Consider the following 12,889-nt stretch of genomic DNA (forward strand, 5'->3'; position numbering starts at 1 on the left):
TTGCAAACTCATGCCTTTCTGTCCCTGGATATGAGTCCTCTTAACCATCCTCTTTTGTATCACAGTTACTTAACTCTGAAGGTACAATGAGGAAAGCAGAGAAGAAAAAGAGTCTGAGTTCTATTAATTTTAACACTACCATGCAATTTTAATAAACCATACTTAGGAGCCAAAATTAAGTGCTTCCTGAAAATAGGTTATTATAAGGCAGATGGATTTCCTGTGCTGGATGTTAGCTTCCTTTTGACCTGAGAATCCCTCTGCAGCTTAATTAAAGAGTAGAGCCGTGCAAACTAAGGAGGGCACTGACGCAGAAAAGGAAAACGCATTCCTTCAGGATTGCTAGTTTTCAGTCTAGTAGGGCCAGCCATTTTCCAAGTGTTTATTAAATCAAGCAAAACAGTGTTTTTCACATGTCTTACTGCTTCTAGAATCAAATCAATTCAAAATAAGTGAGGAAGGGAAGTATATAAATCACAATTTACATTGAGAAATTGATTCCTTTCCCCAAATGAAACCATGCTCTCTGTCAGAGTGCAGGGACATCAAAGCAACTATGAACAATGAGAGTGAAAATGGAGATTGTGAAATGGAAATTGAACTTTTGAATGCTTTGCTTACGGTGCATAGGATGTCAGTATGGGTAAAAACAGTCTCTTTCTGGTGTTTTGCATAAGGATAAATTAGTAACTTTGTAATTTTTCAATGCTCTTTTGAATAACAACATTTTTTGATTCTTACCATTTAAGCTTTCAAAGATCTTTGAGACTTTTAAGGGAAAATCAAGAAGATTGAAATTAGTGCTGGTTTTTGTTTTGTTTTGGATATTACTTAATAAAAATGCCTAATTCTATGGGTCATGGACACACTGATATTATCACCAGCATGGTCTTCTTTAGGACAACACTTTTTTGACCTGGACTTATAACGTGCAATATATAGATAAATTGTATAATCTAGATTCCAAATGAAGATTGCATACTCATATCTGATCCTCATTGTTGTTCTTAAATTGTAGCTCAAGTACAAGAGAGTTCAAGATTTTTGTCTATTTGCAGACATTTTGAACTGTAATTTTTATAACTTAATAATTATAAAATGTATCTTGTGAAATGTCATGTGGTGAAAAATGATTCAAGTATTTTATGCGTTGAATAAATACTAGTGAATCATTTATCTCAGCATTTAAAAAAAACTGTTACCATGTTTTATTTTAATAAAAAGAGGTCTTTCATAAGATGTGATAGCAAAGGTAAAATATAAATAACCCTGTTTTAAAGCTCATATTACAAATTTGGGCACATTTGCTGTCAATCTACATCAAAAATTAAAAACCTAGTCACTAGTCATTAGTTGAGTGGCTTTTAGTCAAGAAAGTGCACATGCAATAGACAAGCTACATTTTATAATTCTATTTTTAAGTTGGTGTGTCCACATGTATCAAATATACAGCAGAAGAATTTTTCAAGAGTATGTTGGCATTTGAAAATGTTTCATTAAAAAGAATAATCTTTTTTCATGATAATCCAAGTAGATATGTGTTATTTTGTTTAGTTTTAGTATTTTTGTTATAATGACTTTGATTTGTCAAGGACAGTCAGGTGTGATTCTGTATAGCTTCTATTTGTCCCTCAAATATACTGTCATCAAGCTATGTGCCCAGTGAGACTGATGGTATGGGCGTTCTACATCCGAGGGCTCCCCTACCCACTGTTTCCTGTTTGGTTAAGTAAATGAGTCCCCAGCAAGAGAACAGTGGGAGGGAGCAGAATGAGGTACTCTGTTTCTTCTCTGTGGCTTTGTGAAGTGCCAGCTTCCCCCCATGTCCTGACAAACATCCTTCTCACAGCATCCCCTCTCGATTTCTAGAACTGTAGCCTCTCTTCCCTCCTTGAGGACTATACATATGGTAAAACCATCCAGTGTTATGAGACCCAGGGCACTGCAGAATATTTTGTGATTTCCTACATCCTATTCACACCTTTGTAAATGGTTCCTTTATTACACTCTCCATAAATGGTACAATTTGAGTCTGTCACGTATTTCCTGTCAGTACCAAGACAGATATACACACTCATGCAGAAGGTGATAGAAGAAATCTGAGTCTCCCAAAATCTGTGTCTTCACTGACTGGACAGTTCTTTGACTCCAGGAAATTGGTGAATATCTATTTTAGGATTTCCTCCCTCGACTACTTCATCAGTCCCTCTTAGGCATTGATGATCTCTCCTAGAATTCCAGTTTCACGGCAATTGCTTTGTTTTAGATCTTTACCAGTGAATTACAGCCAGCTCAAATGCACCTTTTTCCGCAGAGCCTTACACTTTGTTCTCCCTCCCCGTGCTGCTGGTCAGAATTAGGTTCTGCCCCTTTGCAGCTCTTTGTTTAAAATACCACCAGGAGAAGCTGTTTCACTCCTTAGAGTATAAGAGCTAAGTCCTTACACATAGACTTCTTGAAACCAAATAGTTTCAACACACATGGATTGACTATCAGACAGGGGCTTATGCTCAATGCATGGGAGATTCCTCGTTTTTACCAATTTGCTTTATAAAGAAGGCTGTCAGTAACCAGCTCTCTGATTCTTTGACAGTACTTTTCTCCAAAGACAAGTGTAGCCACATTACTATATCACTCCTCTGGCCACTAACTACTCCATACTCCCAGCAAACACAGCTCACAAACATCCTTTGATGTGACTTCTGTTTTCAAAATAAATAAATTTCTGAATATCTTATAGAAATAGCAAAGAAAAGAACTCCAGCAAATCCAGATTTAGTTTCACCCCACAGTTATCACCATGACTAGCTCCTCACTCCATTGGCTTGCTCAGCATTCCATTCTATTCCCTGTGCCTCTAAAGTTGCACACATTTCTTTTATCTTTACCTTTACCATCATATTCATCTCTTAGAGAATGGATGGTCCTGCTAAGATCTAGCCCAAATGCCAACTCTCCACTAAATCTTCTAACTCCAGTGAAGGACAATCCATTACCAGAGTTTCATCAGCATTACTGACATGGTTGTAATCTTGCCAGTTAGATTCTCACCTCCTTAGGTTGATGGTGTCTAGTAGAGGGACTTCTTTGTATACGTATCTTAAACTTGCTAAATATTTCTAAAGTGAAATGACTTACTAGTGTCATAATTAAATGTAGTATGACCTTTCTTCATATGGTAGTAATAAGTTAGCTCTGCAGCAATGTGGGGTAAATATAATTAGGTATTTTTAACATATTTAGTTTTTATTTAAATTAAAAACTGCATTACATTAGTTTCCGCCTCTGAGAGAAGACTTAGTAGAATTACTCTCAGAACCTGCAAAAGACAAGTTATAAAGGGTTATCTTTTTTAAACCTTTTGAATTTTTCTTTCACTTTCAAAGAATAAAGCTTCCAAAAATCATTGACCTATTTTTAAAATAAATATATATTTAAGCAAAATCTGAAAAAAAAAAGTCTACTTGGATAGGATGAAAATATCCACAATTTATAAACTAAAGAATGGGCCTGGGCCCAATTATTAAATTTTGAAAGTATTAAAGGAATTTTTTTTTAACATCTAAGGATATTCTTTGTTTTTTTTTTTCAAAAATAAATCTCCAAAGCTACCTATAGATTTATTGAAATATTTATGATAAAACGAAATCCAGAAGCTTTATGTTGGTGGCATCAGAAAGATAGACATGATGTGATTCTTAGAGTGAATTATTAAGAACACATTCTTCTTTACAGATCAAGAATTGAAAGATCAAGCAGCACAGTTCAAAAGTTGAAAGAGATTAGATAAAAGATGGGTTGTGCCGAAGAACCCAAGGAAGAGATGAAACAACTGGTGAGGTGGTCACTGAATCTCACTGCACCAGGTATGTATGAGAGAGAACTGACATTTTTAAAAAGAGGCTATTCCTGTGTGTTACTAGTGACAAATTTTAAATTTATAATTATTTTATATAAATGAAACAGACAGTTGCTTAATATTCATACTTATAAAATAAGCATGTAATACTTTTGAGCATTTATTAAAGGTTACATATATTATTTTATTTAATCCACATCAGATCCCCAAGAGAAAGACACTGTTATTGCTAGAAAGATTTTGTAATTTACCTAAAGTCACCATAAACATTGAACATGGGGTGGGAGGATACTTTCTCCTGGGGAACCAGCCGCTCTTTCACTTACTGGTGCTAGATTTGCAAACTGTCTTGCCGTAAGTGGTCTCTCAGAAGTGTTCAATACTATTAATATGTTTTTCCCTTGGTTTCTGCGTCATCACACACAACTAGTTGCTCTTCTCTCTCTCTTTCCTTTTTTTCCTTTTTGCTCTCACCTTTATTAGTTCTTCCCACAACTGACTTTTCAAAAACATTCACCAACTCTTGCCATGCAGTCTGTCTCTCACTCTATACTCTTTCCCAAGGTGATCTCATCTACACATATGGATTCAAGTTTTTTCTATATTCTGATGATTCACAAATTTATTTCTTTAGTCCAATTATTTCCTATGAACTCCAGATTCTATTACCTAATTAGGTCATCTCCATCTACATATGGAAGCCTCATCTTCTCTTCAACATCTCCAAAAGTGAATTAATAATCTTCCCCATGAACCTGGTCCTCTTCCAGACTCATTTATCTAATTAGGTCATCTCCATCTGCACTTGGATATTTCATCTTTATCTTCACTGCTTTTTAGAAAACAAATCTTCCCCATAAAGCTGGTCTTCTTCTAGTTTTTCCTTTCTCAGTAAATGATATTAGCTTTCACTAAGTGCATAGCCTGGACACCTAAAGTCAATTTGTAGCCCCATGTCCATTTGATCACTAATTTCTGTGCATTATACCACCTAACTTTCTTAGAAGTATTTATATTTGTTCACACTCCCTGCCACCAGACTATTCTAATCTATTTCAAGAAAAACGGCAATAATCTCAACTTCTATTCCCCATTTTTATTACTTAAGTTTAATATGACCATGCAAATTTGATCATGTCTCGCCTCTGCTTGAAACCTTTTAATAACTTCCCGTGACTTTTAAGAACTAGACGAAAGCCTGGGGCATCTGAACTCTCACTGTCTGGTCACCATCTTATGCTTTTTATTCTTTTCTCTGTTGTGAACCAGTATTTCCTCTTTTTTTTTTTTTGCCTGTGTTCCTACAGCTGGAGTTTGCTACCATTTCCCATTACTTCTTAGATAGATTTCACACGTTTTTTTTTTCCTATGTCTAACGTTCACCTCATTGACTTTAACTAAGTCTTTTACTGCATCTGAAATATCACTTCAAATGAGCCCTGTTATAATAACAGAATAGGTCATATCCCCTAGTTATGAACATTTAATTATAACTAACTCTCTTTGTTCAAAGTACCTTTCACAATATTAATATAGTAACTAATTATTGTTCATATGTGTCTTCCTGTTAGACTCTGAGTTTCATGGCAACAGGACCATGAGTGAGTGTCCTTTCTTGTTTTTGCTTTATAGTTAGTAGGTGTTCAACAAATACAGGTGTTGAAAAAATGAAAAAACAAACTACCTAAAGCTCAAAAGAGTGGCCTAAGCCAAAGATATAGGCTCAGTAGTTACCAACAATTATTTCAGAGGTTTTTATGGCTTTTATCTACCTCAACACATTTGAGCGATTTCAGGATATTCATATTAGCCAAAGTGACTGACGGTGTCATTACACTTCAAAACGGTACTTGGCATACTGAATTACTTTTCCTCTCCTTGTATCCAAACCTTGTGCCTTGAGACTTTGCAGTTGCCCCTGAGAGGAGATAGAGTGCACTTTTCTATCGTATGACTTGGGACTCAGCATGTGATGTGCTCCAAGCAATGGGATTTTAGCCTGTGTGTTGCAAATGGATGTGCAAATATGCTGTCATTCTGGGCTTGCCCTTTTGCACATCTACCATAATTACAAGAAAGTCAAACCATAAGTAGCCTGCTGGCTTCAAGAAGATGAGTTATACATGGAGTAAACCATTCCAACCAACCCACAGGCCTATAGTCTGAATAACTGTTTTAGTGTTCCTTCTTATTCTCCTTTTCATATCTTTGCTTAAAATCCATTTTCATTTTTAAAAATATTTGGATTCTAAAGATTTTGAAAATTGAATTAAAATGGGTTATCACATTGCATTATCCATCACTTTTTTCATACCGATCAATTTTATTGTCAAGTTAAAATGTTTTCCTTCCTATATTAAACAGTTTTTATTTAGCATTTTAAATTAAATATAAAATAATCTTCATTTGGCTTATTGTGTTCTTCTGGATCCTTTACACTTTCCTGCATTTTGAACTCTTTATATAAATTTACAATTTTGGTTTCAAGACTACAAAACATTTTTCTCATTGTTTGCTTCTCCCATTTGTTTAAAATGCCACTTAAATACATGAAACACATTTTGTTCTATTTTTTGTTTTTCATGTTCTGTTTATACTTCACTATGTTTTTAAAATATTTAAAAAGCATATACACCCTCCCTTTTTTCATTTTATGATCCAGTATATTATTTTCTCAAGGAAATATGCTTGATGTTTAATTGATGTCAATATGACCACTGAACCTGTCAATCTAATGTTCAGTCAGCCACATTAGGAAGAAATTGAAAAAATAAGTCTCTACAACTTAAAACTCACTGTTGAAAAAATTATAATTGAACATATGAAAAATATCTTTGTCAAAAGAAGTGAAGAAATAAAACTTTAACATTTCAAATGCATTTTTATTAATTTGTAGAATATCATGTTCTATCAAATTTACTACTTGTATTTATTTTCTTGAAGAACATTGAAAGTTTTAAATGGGTAATCATTTAGTATTTTATAAAAAAGTAATTATTTATTGTAACTATGTTGCCTTTCTTTTAACCCATTGAACACTCTACCTAATAAGGTATAAATGATATAAACATATATAATTTATTGTAATAATTGAATTACATATAACTATATGCAGTTATTAAATACAGTAAAATTTATTTTAGTAGTTAGTTATTCTGTAAAATCTGTAGTGCTATTTTCAATACCTTGTAGGTTAACTTGAAAGAACTGGATTTCATACTGAAAGTTTTGCTGGCGATACTGTTCTTTGAATGCAATGCAGTGTCTTGGAAGTGCTGTAAATGAAAAAAGAAAAAAAAAGCCAGTTTCTCTGGTTAGTTTTGTGATCTTGAACAAAATATTTGTTCTTTCTGGTCTCAGTTTCCTGTTTTATAAGATGAAAATATTGAATTATATTACTTCTAAGTTCTTGACATCTCTAAAACTTTGATGAGCTTGCAATCTACTGGTATTTTTAAAGATTCCTAATAAAACAACAACTTTGTGGAAATCTTAAAAATATGTATATGAAAACATGCAAAGTATTCATAGTATAAGGGAATATAGTATAAGTAAATTATTCAATAAACTGTAACATGTTTTGCTTTATAAACATGGTATTTTAAATTAGTGTTTTATATTAGATTGATAAATATGGTTATTTTACTCTTTGATTTTATGCAGTAATCTGTGATTCTTTAAACTTTGTGAAGACTTTACAGTTTATAGTATAAAACTATGATTAACCAAATGCCATTACCAAATTATTCTGTCTTTGCTCCGAAACTCATGTTGGCTGCTCTTGATTAGAAATGGAGGTAAAATTAATTACCTGGTTTTTGATAGGGATTTTCAAAAGCTTAGCAGATTTTATTAGCTAATCCAAACAACGTCGGTGTGAAACAATTTGCCTCTTCTCCTTCTCCCTGCCCCACCTTTATTCTTTATAATCTGGATCTGGAATAGCTGATTGGCAGGTGAGCACTGGAGCCAGAGGAGCTAGGGCTTTTTCTTTCAGAGTCCTTGTTCTTTTGAGCTTGGCTGATATTCTAATAATAAGGAAAAAGTCAGCGTTTCATGTCCCAAGAGCATGAACTTCCTGCCCTGCTTTGACTCAGGCGAAGAACTTCTCCAGGCCAAGCACCCTCTGTCAGGGTTTAAGTATCCTTACAATTTTTATCACATGTCCTGCCCCACAGCCCCTTCTCCGGTTCCGTGCCGTGATTAGTAGATGCACAGATGTAAAAGAAACCTGCCAGCGCCTCGAAGTGAAATCTCAGAACATCATAACATGTCACGCTGAAAGCAATGTAATAAAAACAGGTATTCAGGTCTGAGGAAATAAGAGAAGTCGAACACCACAAAGAGCAGGACAAGGATCTTTAGTTTGACACCTCAGCAGCCAGCTTTGGCATGTGAGTTGTAAAAGAGGGTGGGGCACCTTTTGCTTTGGATGTTTCACCAATTGAATTCCCTGGCTGTCTTCCCAGAGTCTATGAGTATCATAGTCCCCTAATGAAGGCTTCGTTGCATTCTTTTGAACTGATTCCTGCGAAAGAAGCACCGCAGAAACAAAAACACTGGTGTGGTGGTAGAAATCACAATTGTTAACTTTGAAAAGAAATCTTGGTATGTAGGTTAGAACAATATTCATGTGGTTCAACTAGTAGACTGATGAATTTACTGAAAGGATCTCTAACAAATAAAAGGTCTGGGGAACAATATTATTTTTTGTTTGGGTACCTAACTTAGAAAAGTAGAAGTGGGTTTAAATATCATGATACCATGTGAAATATTTTAAAGCATTTGCTTCTTGCAGGGGACTTCATAGAGAAATGGAAAGGCAAAGACGGGGAAAAAAAGGTAACAGTTTTATTGTATACATTAAATAGGGTCGAAATATATGAAATGCATAAAGAAAAATGTAAATATTCTAACAAAGGTTTTGCTGTCCCTTGAAAAATATCATGTAAACTGAGCAATCTCATTTTGAAGATTTGTAACATTTGATCTCAATACAATTTTGTAATATCTCCGAAAAATATTGACCTTAAACTTGATGTTTCATTATTTGAAGTGAACTTAAGAAGCTATTAGTAGCTTCCTAGGATACATTTTTCTTCCAGATTTCTCTCTCAGAAGCTAATTATTGATGTTATTAATAGCCTCTTCTCTCATTTTTAAGACTTCTTCTAATATATTTTAGAGTATATAACTAAATTATTTTATGTCCACCATTCACTGATAAAATTGCTATACTCAATACTTTTTAAATGTAATATATCTGGTGGAAGTTATTATTCCATAGAAATTACCAAATTTACACATAGTTGCAGACTTTTAGTTCTGCCCTGGGGTAAACCAGGTAACTGCTCTGTGCCTCAATTCCTCCACCTTTATACACTGAAGCAGGTCATTAAAATGACTTTCTAACGAACCGAGTCATGCCAACTTGGTCTCAAAGAAAGCATGATAGTTTTACTTTTAGGGTGAAATGTATAAGCAGACAGAATTAGTCCCTTGCTCTCTGCTCTTAATACAACTATCTTTCTTTAGAAAAAAACTAAAGAAAGATTATGTTCTACAAAACTTTGCAGCATTTAGTGTATCTCTCTAATCCAATACTTCTTGGTAACGATCTGTTAACTGCTTATCTTCTCCACACCAGTCTTGAGCTCCTTAATGATAAAGACCCGTGTCTCTTATTTTCTCTTTATTTGTAGCCCCTCAGACCATCCCTGACACATTATGGACTCTCAATAAATGCTTGATAAATACATAAAGAATAATCCAGGCCAAACCTGTAAATGGCAAACGTATTTTGGAAGGCTGCCTTCTTTTCTTTCTTCACACCTGCATTTATATTAAGCTTCGTATAATTATAAAACCAGGGTGCAAATCATAACACTCAACAAGATTACAGAGATGCACCTATTTTGAAGATAAAGAAGAAACAAATTGGGATGGAAAAGCTTTCTTAGGTATGTGTACGGCTATTTGGAAAAGTAAGTCTGCTATTATTGCAGACATATTAATGTTTGCAGTTGTCCTGATTATTCTAACGCAAACCAAATGGCATTTAATTTGGAAGAAATTGCTCTGGACGTGCAATCTAAAGAGGCAAGAAATGGAACAGACTTTTTATGCAGTGTTTGGGATGTGGTTAAATTATTTTAGGATGTTCAACACTGTTGTGCAAATTCAAATCCTGTGGGCAAAGCTAAACAAGCAGTGCTAGGCAGCTTAGCCACTTAATCTTTTGGTGTTCAGTCTGTTGGGTCTGAGCTGTGAAATGGTTCCTGTGGCTTTCATGTGGAAAATGAGAATGTTCTATAACGGCTGATGTGGGAATAAAGAAGTAAATACAAGGAAACTCTTACAAGCTCTTAATATTAACTGCACTAAGTAAGTGTAACTAACTGTATTAAGTTATTGATTTATCAGGGCTTGACCAAATACTATTTCCCTTTGTCGTTTTTGAGGGCAAGGACAAAAAGTACAAGGAAGTTAAATGAGCCAGTTGTTAACTGGGTTATTGGTGAGTGTACTGATTATTCTTCTAGTTGCCTTAGGGGAATGTTCAAGGGGCCATCTATAATGGCTGGAAAACTGACTAAAACTTATTGATCCTGATCACCTAATTATTAAACTATCAATACATATATTTTTCTTAGAAATCTTATATAGTCCTGTTTATCTAATTAATAAAATAAGATGATTTGGACTGAATCCCCAAATTTTTATTTTTCCTTTAAAAATATCACTGAGTTATTTTAAGCCTAGTTTATAATGGCGGAAAAGAAGCATAGACTGTTTTACATGGCTAAATGAAATAAACTCTTAACTGGTAAATAAACAGTAGATTGCTGTCTAGGGATGAAGTTTAACACGATATATTTAGGACATGCAAATGACACTTAATATCAGTCGCATCTGGCTGGGTTCCAGACCCTATTAAAACTGACAATGAAAGCAACTTTATTTACTTAGAGATGAGAAGGGTCTTCTCTGTAACTGTCAGACTCAAAGGAGTGGTAGTATCCTCTCTCTCAAGTTGGTGATTAGACTTTTGGACCATTTTAAAGGATGCAGAAGGGGTTTCTCTCTAAGTTTCTAAGGCTGTTAAGCACAAATCCCAATGGTGAGCTTCACCACACTTGAATTCTGATTACCTTTTCGGTCACTAATTAACCAGGAATCAGGTTATTGGCAAGCACTGTTAACAACAAAAGCAGAGATTACAGAATACAGTTTTCTACCTGAAAATGAGCTGACCTTCAGTGTATGGCCACTGCAAACAAAATATTTAAAATGTTTGGTGTGTCACGTACACTAACCTCCTTTTCTCCAGAACAAAGTGAAACAAAACAAAACAAACAAACAAAACCACAAACTAAACAAAACAAAAAACACACAAACAGAACAGGTTCAGCTGCCCAGCCCTGCTCTCATGAGACTTGGACATACGTTGGCAGAAAAAATGAAGTCTTTCTGACCATCAGATACTAAACTTAACATATAGATTATTCATAATTCACCTTAGTAAAACAGGTATTTGAATGGCTTTGCTTAAGGTATTCCATTCTTAGTATAATCCCTTTAAAACACAGATATTCTTACTATGTCATTGTTTTTCCATTAATCATACTAAAAAGATTATCTCCCAAAAGATTTTCTTGATGATAGGGACTGTGTCTTATAATTTTCTATATCCTTCACAAAATATACTGGAAGGTCAATAATAGTTTGTTAGCTGATCTAAAATAAATATATGTATACTAAAAGACTATCCCCAACAAGATTTTCGTGATGATAGGGAATGTGACTTATAATTTTATATATCCTTCACAGAATATACTAGAGGGTCAATAATAGTTCGCTGGCTGATCTAAAATAAGTATATGTTTGAGTATTATTTATTCACAACTGATTATCTTCTTAAATATTACAAAAATATAATATTAGGTTTTGAGATCTTATTTTAGAAGTTATAACCAGGAATAGAATTTTCCCACCCAGAATGAGGTTTATAAATGAACGCAAGGACTTATTTTTGCTATTTTACTATTTTCCTCTCATAATATACTTAGTCATCTCCATAAAACTATTGAAGGAATATTATAGAAGGATTGAATAATTATCTAATAAATACTTTTAAAGAATAATATTTTATAATTGTATTCTTATGATCAATCATCTCCAGCCATTTACCTGAGAAAGTAACACTCATTTTCTCAATAACAACAATGAATAAAGCAAATGTGTTCTCTTCCTCTTAACTGGCTCTTTCTCAGTAGCATACAAATATACTGTTACATCTTTTAACTTAAAAAAAAAAATGAACAAAATTTTCACCCTACTTACCCTTCAAATTGCTACTTATGTTTTTTTTTTTTTTTTTGCAGAATTCCCAGAAAAATATCTATTTTGGCTTCTCTAATTTATCTTAACCCTACTCCATTTAGATTTTGGCCTCTACCACTGCATTAAAAACTGCTTATGTCAAGGTCAGCACTGAATTCCATAATGTTAAATCCAATGGTCATTTCTGAATCAGGTGACCTCATGGCTTCTGAGCACCATGATCTCCATGTCCCACCAAACTCGCTGGCTGGTTCTTCTCCATCTCTGTTACAGCTTCCTCCCCATACCCCCAAACTCTTAAAGCGCTGTCTTTGTATAACTTGTCTTTTCTATCAGCATTTTTGTCTTTATTAAACTCACCAAGTATCATAGGTTTTAATATTACCTATATGCTCAGGACTCTCAAGTATTTAACTGCAGCCTTAACCACTTCGGTGAATTCCAGACTCATGTGTTCAGTAACCTGCTTGGCATGTTCTCATGTTCCTTCGGCATCTCACACTTAACATGTACAAAATTTAAATCTAAAACTACTACATACTGTTCTTGGAGCAGACATCCCCATTCCAGTTAATGGCATCTCTGTTTTAGTAGTTCACACTAAGACCCATGAATTAATCCTTCACTTTATATCACACACCCCTACATTCAAAACTTGAGCAAATCCTCAAAAATATCAGAATCCAA

Source organism: Furipterus horrens, unplaced genomic scaffold (assembly GCF_987537825.1).
Source record: "Furipterus horrens unplaced genomic scaffold, mFurHor1.1.pri manual_scaffold_3, whole genome shotgun sequence".
In the NCBI taxonomy this organism is placed as follows: domain Eukaryota; kingdom Metazoa; phylum Chordata; class Mammalia; order Chiroptera; family Furipteridae; genus Furipterus; species Furipterus horrens.